This window comes from Arachis ipaensis, chromosome B5 (genome assembly GCF_059453495.1).
Source record: "Arachis ipaensis isolate K30076 ecotype BB chromosome B5, ASM5945349v1, whole genome shotgun sequence".
Classification (NCBI taxonomy): domain Eukaryota; kingdom Viridiplantae; phylum Streptophyta; class Magnoliopsida; order Fabales; family Fabaceae; genus Arachis; species Arachis ipaensis.
Window position 1 is genome coordinate 50,479,070 of NC_142440.1, and position 22,117 is coordinate 50,501,186.

The 22,117-nt window shown below is 40.8% G+C and overlaps 2 non-coding genes across 2 annotated transcripts; one reads left to right on the forward strand and one right to left on the reverse strand.

Moving 5' to 3' along the window:
* Positions 1–5,351: 5,351 nt before the first annotated feature.
* LOC148564143 (small nucleolar RNA R71) lies at positions 5,352–5,458 on the forward strand. Its single transcript, XR_015885178.1, has one exon. It is a non-coding gene; the product is annotated as a small nucleolar RNA R71 (small nucleolar RNA).
* A 5,585-nt stretch (positions 5,459–11,043) lies between these two features.
* On the reverse strand, positions 11,044–11,152 carry LOC148564144 (small nucleolar RNA R71). The gene has a single exon (XR_015885257.1). It is a non-coding gene; the product is annotated as a small nucleolar RNA R71 (small nucleolar RNA).
* Between the last annotated feature and the right edge of the window lie 10,965 nt (positions 11,153–22,117).

A 22,117-nucleotide genomic window follows, 5' to 3' on the forward strand; every position in this document is an offset into this window, starting at 1 on the left:
TATAACTCATACTCTGATTCTACAATAAACATGTTTAATACCCATGCTAACTTAAGCATCGGAGTCTCTTGCAGGTACCCCCCACCCTCCGGTGGCCAAGGATCAGCAGTGCAGAAAGTCCAACAAGTCGGACACAACAGCTCCGGCCGCCACCAGCCAGCCGGACACGTCATCTCCGACCAGTACCGAAGATCTCATCCGAGATCGGCCTCCAGTTTCAGGTAACCCTCGTAACAGTTAGCTTGCATGTATGCTTGCGAATTTTTGAACACCAAACTTAGTTCTTTTGCCTAGTACAATAGATTGCATACTTGCAGAGAGCCTCATATGTTGTTATTAACAAAATAACCATTAACTTCAGACTAAACTACTGTTAAGTGGTTCCCCTGATTGGTTGGAGCTAGCAATCTGTCATTGGAGTGTAGTGTGATTATAACGAATATCTTTGGTGGAACACCAAACTTAAAACTGCACTTTCACTCTTGGATTTGTTTTGGTGTGGAACAACAAACTTAGCTCCTCGTAATACAGGGGAAACAACTTGTGATTTTTATTGAAATGACGATGAAAAAGAAACTACCTTAGGTTGGGTTGCCTCTCAACAAAGCACTCTTTTAGCGTCGCTAGATCGACGATTCCTCCATTACTTGAGATGATACTTCACTTTGGGGTTTTCCCCCATGTTGCCCATATAGTGTTTGAGCCTTTGTCCGTTCACAATGAAAGTCCTCTCCGAACTTTAATCCATGATTTCTATGTGCCCATATGGCGAGACTTTTGTAACAAGAAAGGGTCCTGACCACCTTGATTTGAGTTTGCCAGGGAACAGTGTCAATTTGGAGTTGTAGAGGAGTACTTGCTGTCCCTTTTCGAAACTCCTTGGTGCCAGATGCAGGTCATGTCTTCTCTTCACCTTTTCTTTATAAATCTTGGCATTTTCATAGGCTTGAGATCTAAATTCCTCCATCTCTTGCAGCTGCAAGATCCTCTTTGCACCAGCAGCGATGCTGTCAAAATTTAATAACTTGAGAGCCCAGAGAGCTTTATGTTCAAGCTCCAGTGGTAGATGACAAGCTTTCCTATACACCAGTTGGTATGGGGACATCCCTAGTGGCATTTTGAATGCTGTTCTATATGCCCAAAGAGCATCATCCAGCTTCTTCGACCATTCCTTTCTTGATGTACCCACAGTCTTTTCCAAAATCCTTTTTAGCTCTCTGTTAGATATCTCAGTTTGCCCACTTGTTTGGGGATGGTAAGGTGTGGCAACCTTGTGTTTCACCCTGTATCGTAGGAGAAGAGCTTCTAGTGGTCTGTTACAAAAATGGCTCCCTCCATCACTGATGAGTGCTCGTGGGATTCCAAATCGGCTAAAAATATTCTTCCTGAGGAAGTTCATGACCACCTTGTTATCATTTGTTGGGGTTGCAATAGCCTCCACCCACTTGGAAACGTAGTCCACTGCCACCAAAATGTACTTCTTTGAATATGAGGTTGGAAATGGTCCCATGAAATCGATTCCCCATACATCAAACAGTTCCAGTTCTAAGATGAAATTTTGTGGCATCTCATTTCTTTTGGGCAAGTTCCCAAATCTTTGGCACTCATTGCAGCTCTTTACTAGTTCTTTAGCATCCTTGAAAAGGGTGGGCCAAAATAATCCGCTTTGTAACACCTTTGCTGCAGTTCTGTCCCCTCCAAAATGGCCTCCATAGCATGAGCCGTGGCAATTCCACAGGACTTCCCGTCCCTCTTCTTCTGAAACACATCTTCTCAGGATTCCATCTGAACATTTCTTGAAGAGATATGGCTTATCTTAGACAAAATATTTTGCATCATTTATGAGCTTCCTTTTTTGATGTTTATTGATCTCTGGAGGTAAGGCCCCAGTTGCCTTGAAGTTGGCAATGTCTGCGAACCATGGTGCTTTGTGAACTGTCATCAACTGCTCATCAGGGAAGAGCTCATTTACACTAGTATCATGTGTTCTACCTTCATCATGAGGGATTCTGGATAGGTGATCCGCTACTTTGTTCTCTACTCCCTTCTTGTCTCTTATTTCAATATTGAATTTCTGTAACAATAAAATCCATCTTATTAGTCTTGGTTTTGATTCTTGCTTGGCAAACAAATATTTAAGTGCTGTGTGATCTGTGAAAACAATCACTTTAGCACCAATGAGTTATGATCTAAACTTGTCAAATGCAAAAACTATTGCTAGTAACTCCTTTTCAGTAGTGGTATAATTTCTTTGAGTTTCATTGAGGACTTTGCTAGCATAGTATATCACATGGACTAAGTTATCTCTCCTCTGCCCTAACACGGCCCCAACTGCAAAGTCAGATGCATCACACATCAATTCAAAGGGTAAGTTCCAATCAAGTGGGGAAATAATAGGGGTAGAGGACAATCTTTTTTTCAAATTCTCGAATGCTTGCATGCATGTTTCATCGAAGATAAATGGTGTATCAGATACAAGGAGATTGCTCAAGGGCTTGGCTATCTTTGAAAAATCTTTAATAAATCTTCTGTAAAAGCCAGCATGCCCTAAAAAGCTTCTAATTGCCTTGACATCACTAGGTGGAGGAAGTTTTTCAATAAGTTCCACTTTAGCTCTGTCCACCTCAATGCCTTGGTTAGAAACCTTATGGCCAAGGACTATTCCTCCTGTCACCATAAAGTGACATTTCTCCCAGTTCAAGACCAGATTGGTCTCTTGGCACCTTTTCAATACCAAGGCTAGATGATTCAGGCAGTTAGGAAAAGAATCTCCGAATACCGAGACATCATCCATAAAAACTTCAATGAATTTCTCTATCATATCTGAGAAGATAGAAAGCATGCAACGTTGGAAAGTCGTAGGTGCATTACATAGCCCAAATGGCATGCACCTGTAAGCAAACACTCCATATGGGCAAGTAAATGAGGTTTTCTCTTGGTCTCTAGGATCAACCACTATTTGGTTATATCCTGAATAACCGTCGAGAAAACAATAGTATGAGTGTCCTGCGAGTCTTTCCAACATCTGATCCATGAATGGAAGGGGGAAATGTTCTTTTCATGTAGCTTCATATAATTTTCTGTAGTCTATGCACATTTGCCATCCTGTGACTGTCCTAGTGGGGATTAGTTCGTTCCTCTCATTGGGAACTACAGTGATTCCTCCCTTTTTCGGAACAACATGCACGGGGCTGACCTAGGGGCTGTCTAAGATCGGGTAGATTACCCCTCCCTGCCACAACTTCATAACTTCCTTATGTACCACTTCCTTCATGATTGGGTTCAGCCTCCTTTGGGATTGAATGGATGGTTTGGCATCATCTTCCAACAGTATTTTATGCATGCATATGGCCGAACTGATCCCTTTTAGGTCAGCGAGGGTCCATCCAATGGCATCTTTATGCCTTCGCAACACTTGGAGTAGTAAATTCTCTTGATTTTAGCTGAGGGATGAGTTTATGATCACTGGGTAGCTTTCATTCTCGCCTAAGTATGCATATTTGAGAGTGGGTGGCAGTGCTTTGAGTTCAAGTTTGGGTGCTTCTAACTTTTCATTCTCTTCCTTTGGTGCACCTTGTATATGAATCTCTGCTGTTGCAACCTCTTCACTAGACGTTGACTCCTCCTCTGTTAACCTTTCAGGTTCTTCTTCGTCAAAGCTCTCCTGCACTGCATCTTCCAGTGAGTCCAACCTCATACATTCTCCCAATTGTTCTGGTGGGTAACTCATGGCCTTGAACACATTGAATGTCATCTTTTCATTGTGTAATCTTAAGGTGAGGTCACCTTTTTGGACATCAATGACAGTTCCAGCAGTAGCTAAGAATGGTCTTCCCAAGATGATAGAGGCCTTGGCTTCCTCCTGCATGTCCAACACCACAAAGTCTGCTGGGAAGATGAAATCCCCCACCTTCACCAGCAAATCTTCCACTACACCATGAGGGAACTTGAACGATCGGTTTGCCAGTTGTAGGGCCATTTTTGTTGGCTTAGCCTCCTCGATCTTCATTTTCCTCATCATAGCTACTGACATCAAATTTATGCTGGCTCCTAAGTCACATAGAGCTTTCTCTACTGTGATCTCCCCTATAATACAAGGGATCTGGAAGCTCCCAGGATCCTTCAATTTCTGAGGTAGTTTATGCTGAATGATAGCACTACATTCTTCGGTTAGTATCACAGTCTCGTTGCTCTTTCAACTTCTCTTCTTAGTCATCAATTCCTTCAAGAACTTGGCATAGAGCGACATTTGCTCTATTGCTTCAGCAAAGGGTATGTTAATCTATAATTTCTTGAAGATTTCTAAAAATCTGGAGAACTGGCTGTCATCCCCCTTCTTCTTCAGTTGTTGAGGATATGGTACTTTCGGAGCATATGGCTTCAGCTCTCCTTCCTTTTGACGTGAGTTGGAGGTGGGGATTTGAACTTCATCTTGTTCCTCTTTCTTTCCAACTAAATCTTTCTCTTGGGGTAGCTTGGGAATCACCTTCAATTCTTTTCCACTTCTGAGGGTTATAGCCTAACACTCCTCCCTTTGGTTTGAGTCTGTATCGCTACGAGGGTTGTGGCTGGAAATTCTCTTGAATAGGTAGTCAATTTGTGTCTCAAGTTTTTTGATGGCAGCATCTTGATTCTGCATATTGGACTGCACTTCTTCTCGAAATGCCTTACTGTCTTGAATCTCTTTGCATATGCCTTCAAACAGAGTCTCAATTTTGGAGAGTCTTTCTTCAGATGATGGTGAGTTGAGAGTGGATGGGTGAGTTGGGTCATTTTGGTTTTGGTATGGATGTGGAGAGGTGTTGTTAGGGTGGTGTTGATATGATCTCTGCGTGGAGTGTTGGTGGGCTGCATGGTTGTTGGGGTTGTGACGTCTCTAATCTTGGCTTTGATCTTGTTGATTTCCCCACCCAAAGTTTGGGTGATTCCTCTAACCAGGGTTGTACGTTTTGGAGTAAGGATCATGGGTTTGCCTGGGTGAGTTTCCAATGTAGTTGGCTTGTTCTTGCTCCTCCTCTGCCTCAGCATTCACTCCCTCTTGGGTTGCTGATGAGGTGGTGATTGCTGCCACTTGGTTCCTCTCCATCTTCTTGGTGAGGTCAGCCAGCTGCTTGGTAATAAGCTTGTTTTGGGCCAGTAGTGCATCCATATTGTTTAGTTCCATCACTCTTCTAGTGTTGCCTCTTTCAGAAGCATAGAAATAGTCATTCTCTGCTACAGTTTTAATGACATCTATGGCCTCCTCAATGGTCTTCTTCTTGTTCAGAGATCCCCCGGATGAATGGTCTACTGCTTTCTTTGATTCATAAGAGAGGCCTTCATAGAAAATGTGTAGCTGCACCCATTCATTGAACATATCTGGTGGGCACCTTCTTGTCAGGTCCTTGAACCTCTCCCATGCTTCATATAGAGTCTCACCATATTGCTGCCTGAATGTTTGTACCTCAGCTCTCAGCCTGTTGATCCGTTAAGGAGGATAGAATCTTGCCAAGAATTTGTTCATCACATCTTCCCAGGTTGCTAAACTCTCCTTTGGAAAGGATTCCAGCCTTTTAGATGCCTTGTCCTTAAGTGAGAAAAGAAACAGAAGTAGTCTATAGGTGTCAGGATGAACACCATTGGACTTCACAGTATCGCATATCCTCAGGAAGCTGGTTAGATGTTGATTGGGGTCTTCTTGGACGCCTCCTCCGAATGAACAGTTGTTCTGAACAAGGGTGATGAGCTGTGGCTTTAGTTCAAAGTTGTTGGCATGTATGGTTGGCCTTTGGATGCTACTCCCACAGTTTCCTGGGTTTGGGTTGATGTAAGAGCCTAGAACTCTTCTCTCTTGCCCAGCATGATTTTCTAGACCTTCTCTGCCATGGTTGTGAGCCTCTTCTTCATGATGGTTGATGACAAGTCATCATATCCCAGTTTTACTAGCCTTTTCCTTTGTTTTTATTTGGTTTTATGCACTTTCTTGCATCCTAAGAAAGCAATTTGGAATGAAAATGCATAACTTCTTTGAATCAAACAACCACCATATAATTGATGCTAAATCATGAGGTTTAGGCCAAATTTAATTGCAGTTTTATGATTTGTAAACCTTGTGAATTTGGTGATACTTTGATTGGTTGTTTTGATTAATTGTAGGTGAAGAAAAGAAAAAAAAAGAAAAGTGTGGCCTAAGAAGCGTGGTTCAAGGAATAGAAAGTGTGGCCAAGAAAGGAGGAAGTGTGGTGCAACAAACCACAAAGCTCTCCCCAAAGAACACCAAGCACCAAGTGAGCACTACACTTACTCCCTGGGAATCAAGACACAAAGCTCAGCTCACAAAGTGAGCATTATCGAGAGCGCTAGAGGAGAAATTCAAGAAAAATGATTTCCAAATGCATGCTCCAAGACTTGAACCCATGACCAAGGGGAAAGGGTGGAGGCGCTACTCACATGGAAAATAAGCCAAAATTGGCCAAATGCACTCCCCAGGGTTCGAACCCCACACCTTGAGGAAGCAAGGAAGCAAGGCAACCAAGAAAAGGGGTAGCGCATGCTTCCCATGGGTTTCGAACCAAGGACCCTTCCTTGGATACACCAAAGCTCAGCTCACAAAGTGAGCTAAGCGCTACCCCTTGGAGCAATGAGGCACGCATGACATGGACAAGGGATGGGGAGCGCGCAACAAGACACGGTCCCTGGGCAGCACACAACGCACACACATTAGCACTAGCGCTCAGCTCACAAAGTGAGCTGAGCTCTCCCCTGATGCACCCAGCAACAAGCACGCTACCATTCCTCACACTAAGTGTCAAAGCTCAGCTCACTTTATGAGCTGAGCACTCCCCTGGGAGATGCATTTGGGCTGAAATTGAGATTTAAAATTTCAATTTAATTCAATTCTTCACCAAATCAAAAGCCCATCCAAATTCCAATATCCAAGAATAGAAAGTGTATAAATAGGAGTTAGTTTGATGTAATTAGGACTTTTGGATTTCATTTTAAATTTTCTTTTTTACTTGCATTTTGATTTTGAGCTTTTGCTTCTACATTTTTTCAATTCTTGGAGAATTGGGAAGGAGAATTGAATTCTCTTCTTCCCTGTTCTTGCTTGAACTCTCTTTTATTTTCTTGCTTTGGATTTTGAGTGGAAAATTGAAGAAATTCTGTTTCAATCTCACTTTGAGATCCTTGTTTATTTTCTTACTGCATAATTGAATTTGGATTACTGTCTAGTGCTTCTTCATTTACTTTGTTTCTGCAATTTACTTTTCTTTACTTCTTTCGCAATTGCTCTTGTTGGATCAAGGAAGGATTTGAGATCTAGACTTGTTATCTAGTCTCTTCCACTCCTGAGATCTCAACCCCTTTTAATTTGCTGCAACTTAAGCACTGCTTTCTAGTTCTTTAAATTCTCAAGTCATTTTACTTTTCTGTTAAGATCTACTTCACTGCACTTCAATTTTCTCTCTTATGTTTAATGCCATTTACTTGTTCCTTGTTCAAATTCTGCAATCCCAATCCCCAATTCCTTTTATGATTCAAGCAATTTACATTTCTTGCACTTTAAGCTTCTGTTATTTACATTTCTTGCAATCTAAGTTTCTGCACTTTATTTTACTTGCTCTTTAAGATTCAGCTTCTTTATTTTCCTGCTCTTTAGTTTACTGCAATTCTCCCTTTCCCTTTTACATTCTAAGCGATTTAGTTTCTGTTAATCACAAACACTCAACCAATACTTGATTCGCTTGACTAAATCAACCACTAAACTAAAATTGCTCAATCCTTCAATCCCTGTGGGATCGACCTCACTCATGTGAGTTATTATTACTTGATGCGACCCGGTACACTTGCCGGTTAGATTGGATGTTGAAATTCGTTTTCACACCATCAATGGTTCTCCATATTCTCCTCCATGTCTGGTTCAAAGTACTCTTCCTCTTCCTCAGCACCAACTACTCTCTTTCCTCTTGCTTCCCTCCTTAATCTAAGGAAGGTCCTCTGTGGTTCAGAATCAAAGGAAGTTGAAGCCCCGCTTCTTCTCCCTGTCATACAACCAACAAGGCACAAGCACGGAAATAGATGCTGAAAGTACTCTTGTTAAAATTGCTGTTAGTGTGAGTGATGCAATATATCAAACAGTTAGTGGGTTAGTGAACTGAATGGTAAATAACTAAGAAAAAGGAGTAGGGGGGAAGAGAGGAAAATAACTAAAACTGAAAGTAATTAACTCAAACAGAAATTTAAATCAAACAAAAGAAAAATGCTCAATCTAGTTATCCTCCAGTTTAGTCATTGTTGATACAAAATCAATCCCCGGCAATGGTGCCATAAACTTGATAGCACGGAAACTTGTCTCTCAACAATTTTCCTTCGGAAAGTGTACCGAATTGTCGTCAAGTAAAAACTCACAATAGAGTGAGGTCGAATCCCACAGAGATTGATTGGTCAAGCAACTTTAATTAGAGGAATGTTCTAGTTGAGCGAAGCAGAATTTGGTTTGAGAGTTGCAGGAAATTAAATGGCGGGAAAGTAAATAGCAGAAAATGTAAATGCTGGAAGTAAAGAGCTAAAGTAAATGACAGAAAGTAAATTACAAAATTATAAATGGGAATGGGGAAAGTGCTCATGAAAGTAAATTGCAGAAATTAAAGAGAATGGGTAAGATCAGAAATGGGGATTCATTGGGCTTAGGAGATGTTGCATTCTCCGGATCAAGTTCATTTTCACCTCTTCCTCAATCAATGCATTCATTGATCTCCTTGGCAATCTTAAGTGATCGAATTCTAATTCCTTGGTAATTCAATCTCTCAAATATTGATCAATAGCCAATTCCTTGGTCAATTGCTCATGAGAAGAGATGAAGTATGGTCACTGATTATACCACATGCATTCCCAAATCAAGTGTTGGTAGGATTATAGTCACCATAACCAACCAAACCCAATTTGGTCCAACATGAGAAAGCATTTCTAGCATGATCTCTTCATTCCTCTTCCAAGGTTCAGAAGAGATCCAAGTATGAATAGCTTCTTTTCCAAGATAACTACCCAATGGGATGAAGATTGAAAGCTTTCCAGTAAAATCAAGAGAAAAGATAAAAGAAGAGTAATGAAAATTAGTATTGATCTATCAAATTACAATAGAGCTCCCTAACCCAATGAAAGGGGTTTAGTTGTTCATAGCTCTGGAAATGGAAAACAAAGATGGAGAATACATCATGAAAACTAGAACTAGAAGTGCAGAGAAAGTAAATTATACAGAGAGTAGTTCTCAATTTCCCCTCCCCCAAAAGCTGCTTCCTGATTCAAAACTACCCCTATATATACTACTCTTCTGATCTTCTAGTTGATTCATCAAGTCTTGGATATGGGCCTTTGGATCTTGAGTTTGAAGCAGTTATTTTCTGCAGTGGGCTTAGCTTTACTTGCAGAGAGAAAGTGTGAAGTAGGAAGGGTCTTTAGCTCAGGACGTTAGTGGCGTTAACGTTAAGTGAGAGTGTGGGTTCGAGAACGTTAGTGGCAATCACCTTTTTCACTAACGTTCCTCACCCAGGGATGATCCACATTAACTTCAACGTTAATGGCACCAACGTGGCCACTAACGTTGCCTCTTAGTCCTTCGCACACGTTATTGGGGCTTACCTTTTCCAATAACGTTGAGAGTCCTCCCTTCCCCTTACGTTAGAGTCCACGTTAGCTTAGTTAACGTGGCTTTTAACATAGGCTTGCCAATCCTTCGAGAACGTTAGTGACACTTACCTTTGTCACTAACGTTCCAAGGTGCCCCTACTTCCCACGTTAGAGTCCACGTTAACTAAGTTAACGTGGCTTCTAACGTGGTAATGATAGCCATCTCCAATGTTAGTGACAAAGGTGAGTGTCACTAACGTTGGCTCATCATCCTATCCTCAATGTTAGCTTCCACGTTAACTAAGTTAACGTGGGAGTTAACGTAGCTCATAGTGAATCATTGTGGCTCATTCCAACATTAGTGACAAAGGTAAGTGTCACTAACGTTGGCGATCACTTGCTTTCTCCACGTTAGCTTCCACGTTAACTAACTTAACGTGGCAACTAATGTCGCTCATTGTAGCTTGGCCAACGTTAGTGACAAAGGTGAGTGTCACTAACGTTGGCTTCTTTTTTGCTTCCCAACATTAGAGTCCACGTTAACTGAGTTAACGTGGCTCTTAACGTGGCCACTTATGAGCTTGGTCCAACGTTAGTGACAAAGGTGAGTGTCACTAACATTGGCTCTACTTTCTTTCTTCCACGTTAGAGTTCACGTTAACTTAGTTAACGTGACTCTTAACGTGGGCTATGATGGTTTCGAGGACGTTATTGGCGATTACTTTTCTCATTAACGTTGCAAGCTAGCTCCCATTCCACGTTGGTGGTGACGTTAGTTAGACTAACGTGGCTCTTTCTTGCTTCCTTTGTCCTGAAATCAAGCAATAAAGTGCATCAAAGTTTTAATCCACATCATGAGACATGCATCATCCAATTTGTCATCTAATTCATGCAAAATTCTCATGAAATCATGTAAAGTGCACAATGTATGCTTAAATCAAGATGTAAGTGAATTACTACCCAAAACATGCTTATTTCCTAAGAAAATGCATGAAACTACCCTAAAACAGTAAAGAAAAGGTCAGTGAAACTGGCCAAAATGCCCTGGCATCAGATGGTGATCCCAGCTACCTAAGTCTTAGCCAAGAGTTCTTTATCTTGAGCACTTCATTGTATCCTAGGGAGACGACCCAAAGTCCAAATACTTCGGTAAATTCTTATTAGGGGTTTGTTCTTTGTGACAACCAAAATTTTTTATTGAGAGGATTTTTTGTCAGTGTAGAACTATACTTGCAACAAGAATTCATTCAATTGAGGAAAATCTATGACGACACGACAAATTCTCGTCCATCAGTGTACAAACTCATGCTTTTCCCGTTTGCTCTGAGGGATAAAGCATAGCTATGGCTAGATTCCCAACCCAAGGAGAGTTTGAATACATGGGAGAAGGTTGTTACTGAGTTTCTCACTAAATTTTTCCCACCAAAGAAGCTGACTAAGCTTAGGTTGGAGGTTCAAACCTTTAGGCAGAAAGAGGGTGAAACTCTTTATGAAGCTTGGGAGAGATACAAGCTACTAACTAGGCAATGCCCTCCGTACATATTTTCCAAATAGACCCAACTAAATATCTTTTATGAAGGCTTGGTGAGATGTCCAAGATGAGCTTAGATACTTCTGCAGGCGGTTCATTGCATAGGAAGAAAACACCAGAGGAAACTATTGAGCTGATTGAATTGGTTGCAAGCAACCAATATTTATACTCATCTAACAGGAATCCTGTGAACTCTGAGACCTCTCAGAAGAGAGGCGTGTTGGAAGTGGAAGCTGTTAATGCTCTTCTTGCTCAGAACAAGCTTATGTCTCAGCAAATGAATCTACTTACACAGCAGATGGCTGTCATGCAAGTCTCAGCTATCAACACACATAATCCACCTCAAGAAGTCTCTTATGACATGACAGATACTTTTGTGCAAAATGATAATTATGATTATGCTCAACCCTTTTATGAACAAGTCAACTACATGGGGAGTGGTCCTAGGAATCCCAACAATGATCCATATTCTAAGACATACAATCAGGGGTGGAGGAATCACCTAAATTTTAGATGGAGGGACCAACCTCAGAGACCTCAAAATTTCAACAATAATTCTCAGGGCGGTTTCCAACAGAACAACTACAATAACCGCCAATTTCAATCTTAGCAACAATAACCACCTCAGCAGGCAAACTTTAAATCCCAAGAAGATTCTAATTGGGAGATGATGAGGAGTTTTATGCAGGAAACCAGAGCCTCCATTAGAAACTTGGAAGTGCAAATGGGCCAACTAAGTAAGCAAATACCTGAGAGGTCTGCAAGTACATTTCCAGGTGATACAGTGGTGAACCCAAGGGAAGATTGCAAGGCTATTCAATTGAGAAGTGGTAATGTAGCTGGCCGTGAGACCAAGGCCAATGAAGAGCTAGTTGAAAAGGAAGCTCCAGAGGAGAAGAAGGGAGATGTGGAGCACGCCCCTCCTAAACGTGCAGACAACCCATTTTCTGACTCTCAAGACACTTATCCCACCTTGCCAAAGGCTCCTGAATACAAGCCAAAAATGCCTTATCCTCAGAGGCTTCAGAAGGCTTCCAAGGAAAAGCAATTTTCTAAATTCTTAGATGTTTTCAAGAAGCTACAGATCAACATTCCTTTTGCAGAGGCTCTTGAGCAAATGCCTCTCTATGCTAAATTTATGAAAGAGTTGCTGACCCACAAGAGGAATTGGAAGGAACAAGAAACAGTGGTGTTAACCAAGGAGTGCAGTGCCATAATTCAACACAACCTTCCTGAGAAGATGCCAGACCCAGGGAGTTTTGTCATTCCTTACACCATTGGAGATGTCGGCATTCAGAGAGCTTTATGTGATCTTGGAGCTAGCATCAATCTAATGCCACTTTCAGTGATGAAAGAGCTTTAAATTGAGGAGGTGAAACCCACTCGTATTTCTCTTCAACTTGCTGATCTTTCTATTAAATTACCTGTGGGTGTGGTTGAGGATTTACTTATTAAAGTAGGACCATTTATTTTTCCTGTTGATTTTGTTATATTAGACATGGAAGAGGAGGTAAAACCCTCTATTATACTTGGTAGACCTTTTTTAGCTACAGGTAGAGCTCTGATTAATGTGCAAAAGGGTGAATTAACCTTGAGGGTTGATGAACGTAAATATTCTTATGCCGATTAGAAACTAGTGATAAATCCGATCGTGAGTATAGTCTAACCAACATACGAATACCGCATCAAACAATTCTAAAATCAACATACGAATCCCGAGTCGTTCTCCCTAGGAATTGCTTTAGAATGTGCATCATTGATTAGGAAAGCTTTTATGGTTTTGAGAGTTGGTGCAAGAATTCAAACTAGCAAGCAATCAACAGTTAATGGAAATAAAAGCCTTGGCCAAGGGTATGCATTAGAAGTTCCATCATTATAGTTTCCTTCAATTATGATAAGAGTTAATTATTGCTTCACTTAGTTAACCCCCTAACAATGGAGGAAATTCAAGTGAGAGTAACTAACTTGAGTCACAAGTCCTAGTCTCACCCTAGGAAATTCTAGCTTTAGTGCACTCCAAGCTAATTAGCAATACTCAATTCATAATCTACAATTGATATCCATTATTCAAGTATCTTCAATAACTCAACCCCTAAGCCAAGTGAGAGAAATCTACTCCATAGCTAAGGTTTTCATGATCACAAACAATTGGTAGGCAATTATAGAAAACATGATCAACAATCACACAATTGAATAAAACCTCAATTCATTAATCCACATTCAAAGTAACAAAGTGAACCAAATCTAGATCTAAGAAATTAAACCAAAAGAACATCAATTAAGAGTAGAAGAAGAGTAGATCTACACTTGTAGCAAAACAAAAAGTCAATTAGCAATAGATCTCACCAAGAATTCAAAGGAAACTTGCAATGGAGGATGAAAACCTAGAGAGAAGTTGGAGTTTCTCTCTCTAAAAACAAAATGTAACCAACTTCCTAAAAATATCTAGAATTATGACTCTCTTCCCTAACACCCCTAAACCTTGGTCTTCTTAAGTTTTTCCCTCCAAAATCTACTCCAAAACAGGGCCTGGGAACCCCTTGAAATCGCTGGGCACGTGTTTCATTTAAAAAATCATGTACGCATATCGACGCGTACGCACACTGCATGCGTACGCGTCCTTGGGCTCTTTTGCGATCTACGTGCAATCGTACGGTGCGCGCGAGCGTCATAAGGGATATGGCCCAGCCATATAAGCGCGCCGGCTCCTCGCTCGGCTCCACTGTGCTGGCTCTGGATGAGCGCATCCACGTGTACGCGCACGGTGCACATGCGCGCGCATGTTCAAACTTCAATTCTTTGATTTGTTTCATGCTCCTTCCATTCATGCATGCTTCCTCCATTCCCCTTGGCCATTTTTGCCCTATGACTTCTGAAATTACTTAACAAACGGATCAAGGCATCTAATGGTAATAGAGGAGGATTACAATATCTCAATTTTTATGCAAAAGAAGCATATTTTCATCTGTGAGGTAAAATGGGAAAGAGACACGAAATCATGCAGTTTTATATGAATAAGTGTGGAAGATCATTGATAAAACCCTTAGATTCTATGCATGATAAACCCTAAAAACGGGGTTTATCAACCTCCCCGCACTTAAAGTATAGCATGTCCTCATGCTGTGGGAAAGCAAAAGATCAAAGGACTACAAGGGTGTAGGACTCATGTGATGCGATCTCCCTACATGAATGCAACTAGGGTACATGCTACTATCTACCTGGCCAAGAATAATTCAATCTTTCTAGAAGACACATATGTATTTGCACATAGAGCAGAATGATGGCAATGTATGAACTCTACCAATTCTAGTCATCAGAATGAAATATGCATAACTTGTATGAAGAACGCTCGCGAGAGCTGGTAACAAGGAATTGAGCTTCGAACCCCTCACCGGAAGTATTTGCGCTCTATTCGCTCGGTGTATAAGGTTGATCACTCAATCCTTCCCTACTTTATGCTTTTTCCAAAAAATTTTTTTCTTCTAACAATCAACATATGTTCCATGCATGCATGCAAGTATCACGGGGTCTTTTCTTTAGGTTGTAATGGGGCTAGGGTCAAGGTAAGGGTGCATATTTGGTCAAGTGAGCTTGAAATTTGAATCTTTGATAAGCTTAAACTTCCCACCTAACCTATGACATCCTATACAATCCAAAAGCTAACCTAACTACCCATTCTTCACTTTTTAACATACTCATGCATTTTTTTTTCATTTCACAACACTTATGCATTGATACTTATTGAGCTTTGCTTTAGGGCATTTTGTCCCCTTTTTATTTCTTTCTTTTTCTTTGTTTCTTTCTTTTTCTATATATATATATATATTTTTTTTTTCTTTTCCATACTATTTTTCTTCTTCTCTCTTTTCTTTTCCCCTTGTTTTCTTTAACATCAATGCATAATGTCTATACATTTTATCAATACATGAGCATGTACCCAATTCCCAATTATTTCAATAAAAATACAAGGCTACCTTTTTATTCACCCAATGTCCCAAGTTTTCCCACACTTGAATGATACACACACACACTAGCTTAAGCCAATTCAAAGATCCAAATAAAGACATTTATAGTTTTCTGCTTTAAGGCCTGTAATGTGCTAAATTAAGAACAAGTGGGTTAATCATAGGCTCAAAGTAGCTAACAATGTGAGATAAAAGGTAAGGATATTTGGGTAAGTGAGCTAATGAAATGATGGCCTGATGAGAGAACTTTCGCGTGGTCTAGAAATTTGCGGATAAATCCTCGTTGCAAGTATAGTTTCTAAACCTTCAAAAGTCCTTTCATACAAACGTTTTAGTTGTCACAACTAACAAACCCCTAAATAAATTGATAACCGAAGTATTCAAACCTCGGATTGTCTTCTCAAGGAATTGCAGGGAGGTATGTTCTTATTATTGGTTATGAAGATTGTAAATTGGGGGTTTTGGAAGTAAGGAAGCAGTATGTTGCACAAAAAGAATAAAATAAAATAGTAATAATAAAATAAACTCTTGGCAAGGTATGAAGACTGGAGGTCCTATCCCAGTTATCCTTATCAATTGTAATGAGAATTGGATTTTTCTCCCACTTTATTAACCTCTAACTATGAAGGTAAGTTAAGTGGATGAATTAATTCTTAAAGAATTCCAATTCTCAATCAACAATGAGTTTGATAACTCAAGAGTCACCAATTATTCAACCAAAGCCAAAAGGGAAATATCTAAATTAAATTAAAAGCAAAACAATCTTAAATCTGAAATACCTCAAATAATATTAATTAAGAAAATCATAACATGAATGTAGCATAAGAGATAAATATAAAGTAAAAGAACATTGAACCTGGGATTGAGAGTCACTCCTAAAACTAAGAGAAATCCTAAATCCTAATCCTAAGAGAGAGGAGAGAACCTCTCTCTCTAAAAACTACATCTACTCCTAAAATTGTGAATGTGAGAGCCTCCTCATGAATGGATGTATTCCCCCACTTTATAGCCTCTAATCTGTGTTTTCTGGGCCGTAAACTGGGTCAAAAATAGTCCAGAATTCGCTGGTTTCAAATTTTGCCACGCTGGATTTCTGTCACTGCGACGCGGCCACATGGATCACGCAGTCGCGTCACCTAGCATCAGGGGAACTATAACATATATATCAAATCGAAGCCCTGGATGTTAGCTTTCCAACACATTTGGAACCGCATCATTTGGACCTCTGTAGCTAAAGTTATAGCTGTTTGAGTGCAAAGAGGTCAGGCTGGATAGCTTAGCAATTTCTCCAACTTCTTGTATTCCTTCCAATTTTGCATGCTTCCTTTTCATCCTCTGAGCCATTCCTGCCCTGTAATCTCTGAAATCACTTAACACACATATCAAGACATCTTATGGTAATAAGAGAGGATTAATATTAGCAATTATAAGATCAAAGAAGCATGTTTTCAATCAAAGCACATAATGAGGAAGGTAAATGTAAAACCATGCAAATAGTATGAATAAGTGGGTAAAGAGTAGATAAAAACCACTCAATTGAGCACAAGATAAACCATAAAAAAGTGGTTTATCATGGCCTCAATCATATACATGCATGAATACAAGGAAAAATGGATAGAATTAAACAAATCAAAGATCACAATCATAGGAAGAGAATAATTTCACCCAAGAAGGAAAAATAAGTGGTTATAAGATGTAACCACACCATTAGGCTCAAAACTCACTTGCTTGTGGTCTTGGCTCAAATCCCATGTTCCAAAATACATTCTTCAAACAAGTTAAGCATCAAAAGATTTTCAAATTTCAAAATTGGTAGGTTTGCCGTAAAATTCTAGTTTTCTAGAATAGAAGTCATTGCTCTAACCAAGTGGATTTATTAAGAGATACTAATATGCAAAAGATGCCAAAAATGAAAGACTTAGTATGCAATCTACTCTAGTTAAGAAAAGAAGTTCAAGGAATTTATTCAGGTGTTACCTACAGAGACCGGTCGGCCGACCGACCTCCCCACACTTAGAAGTTGGCACGGTCCTCCCGTTTGGAACAACATCTCCGTCCATCGGGATCATGGCCCTTCTATCCTTGGTCTCTGATAAACCCATATTTCATGAGTTCTTTTGTGCTTAATTTGAGTAATTTATACAATCCTTCACCTACTTATTCACATTAATTGTATGGTTTCACTTTCCCTTCCTTATTATGTCATACTGTGAGAAACATGTTTCCTAAGCTTTAAAATTAATTAATTTAATTACCTTTATTTCCATTCGATGCCGTGATTAGTGTGTTGAGTAGTTTTAGATTTTCTAAGGCAGAATGACTTAAAGGATGGAAAAGGAAACATACTAAAATGGAAGGAGAAAGCAAAACGGAGCTTTAAGGAAACTGGTATCCACGCGATCGCATGGACGACGCGATCGCGTGCCAAGCACGAATCAGCAGCGACGCGGCCGCATGACTGACGCGACCGCGCGCCTTAAGCAGAACGCATATGACGCGGTCGCATGACTAACGCAACCGCGTGGCAACGAAAAGCTTCAAATGATGCGACCGCGTGACCCACGCGGACGCAAGACAGAGGCCACGTATCAGAATTTACAGAATACGCACCCAGCGAATTCTGAAGCCCTTTTTGGCCCAGATCCAAGTACAGACAGCATAGACCAGAGGTTATAAAGTGTGGGAATGCACCCATTCAAAGAGAGCTCGCATATTTTACTTTTCAATGATTTTGATTTAGTTGAGAGGGATATCCTCTCTCTCTCTTTCAGGATTTAGGATTTCTTCTTGTTTTAAGAGTAACTCTGGATCCCAGGTTTAATGTTCTTTTATTTTAGTTTTACTTTTATTTATTTATTCCAACATTTGAATTGATTATTATAATTTGATTTAAGAATTCTTCCATGTTACAGACTGTTATTCGAATTAATGATAATTGAGGTATTTTCAGTTTATGATCGTTCTCTTTGATTTAAGTTACCATTGCTTCCCATCTAAGGATATTTTTATTATTCCAGCTATTTTACTTTTTCCCCTTTTGGTCCTGGTTAAGAATTTAGTAACTCAACAGTTATTAAACTCAACATAATTGATAATCGTTATCTTGCTAATTGAGCTGAACTTGAGTAATCCCAACCTTTTCTTAGAAAATAAATAGGATTCAAAGGTCAATTTAATTAGTCCCTTAACCTTCCCTTGCCCTAGTACAGGTTGATCAAGTGGAGTTTAGATTCAACTTTCATTATAGTTGAGAGAGATAGCTACATTGGACCTCCAACTTCTCTTACCTTGCCAAAAGTCTGCTTTATAGTATTTATTTATTTTAATTGCCATTTACTTTACTTGTCATTTAAATTACTTGATTCTCATCTTCTAAACCCCGATTACAACCTTTATAGCCAATAGTAAGAACATACTTCCTCGCAGTTCCTTGAGAAGACGACCCGAGGTTTGAATACTCGGTTAACAATTTCTAAAAAGGTTTATTACTTGTGACACCCAAAACGTTTGTACGAAGGAATTTTTGTCGGTTTAGAGACTATATCTACAACGCAACTGTTTCTATGAATCTCTTTACTGGTAAAAATCCTAACGTCAAAATGGCGCCGTTGCCGGGGAACTGCTAACGTGTGCCTTATTATTGGTTATTGTAAATATTTTTCTTTTGCTTGTTTATTTATTTTTGTTTTTCCTTTTTATCTTTATTTGCTGCTATGAACTCTCACCCCTCTCGCTTTGAGTTTAGTTCTAATGTTGTTAAAGGAAATAGAAGTTACAGCAGGAATGTGTACTAAGGTCAGACCAATCAAGGATGGATGGAACCAAGAGGATCTAATCAACCCTTTTGGCAGCAACACCTTCCGAGATATCCTGGACAAAGACCATTCTACAATGCATACCCAGCTGAAAGACATGGTGGATAACCTTGTAACTACCAACAAGCCGCACCCCGTACATATAAACCACCCTTTCAACATAACCTCGAACCACCACACTCACAAGCTTCTCTTCACCATTCGCCACCATATGATCCATCCTTACCCCAATACCAATCCAATCGCTCACAATCACCACCACTTTCCTTTGTCGCATGTCCAAGTCCAGCAACCCGAGAAGCAGAGGATCGCCTAAGGGAAACAGTAATTAAATTTCAAACAACCATTAAACAACTGGAGCAAGCGATGATTCAATGGGCTTCTAGGCGCTCAAATATACAAGGATCAACCACAGCTCCATGTGGACAGCCCAATGAAGAGCAGAGCATGAAGGAAGTGCCAGAAACTCCAGTGGACAAGACAGAGCATGAATTTATACTGGAACAATTAGAAGAAGCTGTCTTTGTTCAAGAAGAAGAGTTGGTTGAAGACCTAGGAGATGCTGAACTTCCATTGGAATCCAGAATTGAGGAAAACTCCGTCCAGGATGCTACAGTTGATACTAAGGAGGATACTGTACAATCTCCAAGGCAAGTCGTTTATGAAGAATCAGACGGAATAATCCAAGAAGCAATTTCCCTTGATGATAATGCTCACAAGTCTAGCTCTTTTGGTGATGAACTTGCATCCACAAGTGAATTCTCTGAGATAGAAGAATCTTCCCCAAGTGAATATGAAGATGATGCAGAGGTAGATTTCTCTCAACCTCCAATCTATGACTCAAGTGATGAGGAAGACACAGAAGACTTTGACCAGGACACAGATACAATTGAAGATCTTTGCAAAGAAGTGGAGGAATTCATAGAAGAGCACAAGGAAACGGAACTTGCAGAACCACCAAAAACACCTATCCCAAGGACATTACCACCTAATACAAGCTTCAAGTGGGTACAATCCTTAACTTATAACTTTACTTATTCACTTGAATATGGTTTGCTTGAAACAGATGGCCAGCTTAGAGCTCTCTGCAGCTTTAAGAGTAAGAGGGAAATGGCTCGTACTCAGAGCTGGTGCACAAGGTTCAATAAGGTTCCACGCTTCACTTCGAAGTACACGGATTGGTATCATGCTCAATCACATGGATCACGGAAAATGTTTGGTCACCAAGGTGAGATTCTACTTTTTAACCCGCCGGAATGGAGACATGTAGATCAAGACGGAGGCGGATTTAAAAGCAAGGCTTGGAATCCTGGAGTTTATTCTGACATTTGTCATCCCGGGAGCCTAACAATATATTTAAAGCTGTTCGGAAGCTGTGCGTGCTTAGTTTGGGACCCCGAAGGCTATTGGCATTCCAAGCACTGGTGGAGATTTTTGGATGAATTTAAACATAAGCCACCATAACAGGATACTCCTCCAATGTCCAACTTAAGGACTTTAACTAAAAGTGCTAGGTGGGAGACAACCCACCATGGTATGGTCGCTTCTTTTTCAATTTTTTTTTAATTGCTTTTATTTTTCCTTTTTCATTTTAATTTATTAAACCTGGAATCATGCATAGCATTCATGTTAATCATTGCATTCTGCATTTTTCATAAAAAAAAAAAAGGGGTGCACGACGCGACCGCATGCCCCATGCGATCGCGTCATATCGCGGAAAACACCACCCGCGCGACCTCGTGACCCACGCAGACGCATGATATATATATCAGCGTAAGGATCCAACGAATAAAAAGTTAGGCTAGAATCGTGCGGCCCCTGTGCGTTTCGCACAAATTGGCCCACGTGATCGCATGCCCCATGCGATCGCGTCACTTGCACAAATACCAATCGCACGCGACCGCGTGAGCGATGCGATCGCGTCGCATGGATTGCACATCACCCTAAAAGGAGACAGAGAGTTGCGCTAAAACGGCGCTGGAGTCGTGCGTTTAGCACAAATTCCAGCGATGCGATCGCGCGACCCACGCGATCGCGTCACCCTTCTTTTCCCCCCTCTCATGCGATCGCGCACCCCACGCGATCGCGTCACTCCCATTTTCACCCCAACCACGCGATCGCGTGCCCCACGTGGTCGCATGGATTCGAAAATATAACCCCCGCAGCCCGTGAACCCTATCAGTCGCGAGCCCCCCACCCCCAACCCTCTTCTCCCTCTCTGCTCCCTCTCCCTCCAACCACCACCCAGCACCACCCAGCCGTCACCGCCGGCCACCCAGACGCCGCCGCCACCCCGAACGCCGCCGCCGCAACCCCCTCCCCTCCCTTCTTCTCCCTTCTTCCTCTCTCCTCCCCTCTCCACCACTGCCTCCGCGACCACCGGCCCCCCAGCCGCGCCCCCCCTCTCTCTCCGCCACCCACCCGCACCCCCTTCTTCTATCACTAACCCAAAACCCTCGCCACCACTGCCCCCATCAGCCGCCACCGCGACACCGTGCCCCGCCACCGCGCCGGACACCGCCGCAACCACCTTCTTCCCCGTTCCACCCCTCCCGCCTACCAGGTTTCGCAAAACGCAACCCCCTTTTATCCGTTCATCATTTTTCTATAATTTTTTCCGTTTCTGTTCATCATTAGGATAGATAGATATGCATGCTATAGTGGATTTTTAGGTTGTTAGGTAGCTTAGGCTCTGGTTAGTGGATCTAGGTCTGTTTACTTGCACTGTTCCTGTTTATTTTTTATCATAACTGCAATTTTGCTGTTCCTGTGACCTCGTTCATATGTTGTGATTTCTTGCAATTGCTGCTTGTTACCTTAAATTTTTCTGTTTCTACAGCTTGTTTTTAAATTCATATGAACTGCTATGATTGCTGTTTATTTTCTGAGATAATCCAATTTTAGCCAGAATGCTGCCCAAATTTTTAAAAAAATTTTTTTCATTCATGTTTTGGTTTGGCATTTCTGAACTCTGTTTTACTCTACTTTACCCAAACCATTTCATGAATGCTATGGCAGACTTTCTTATCCTCTTTGATTTCCTGGTTGATAAACTGCATTTGTGATTCACTGATTCCAATTTTTACTCTCTTTATTTCTATTCGAATCAGCATCACCCTGTTTTCCTTGTTCGATTATGAGTACTTCTATTCTTACCTGTGAATCCTTGTTATATGGAATTTTTCTATGCCACTTACTTT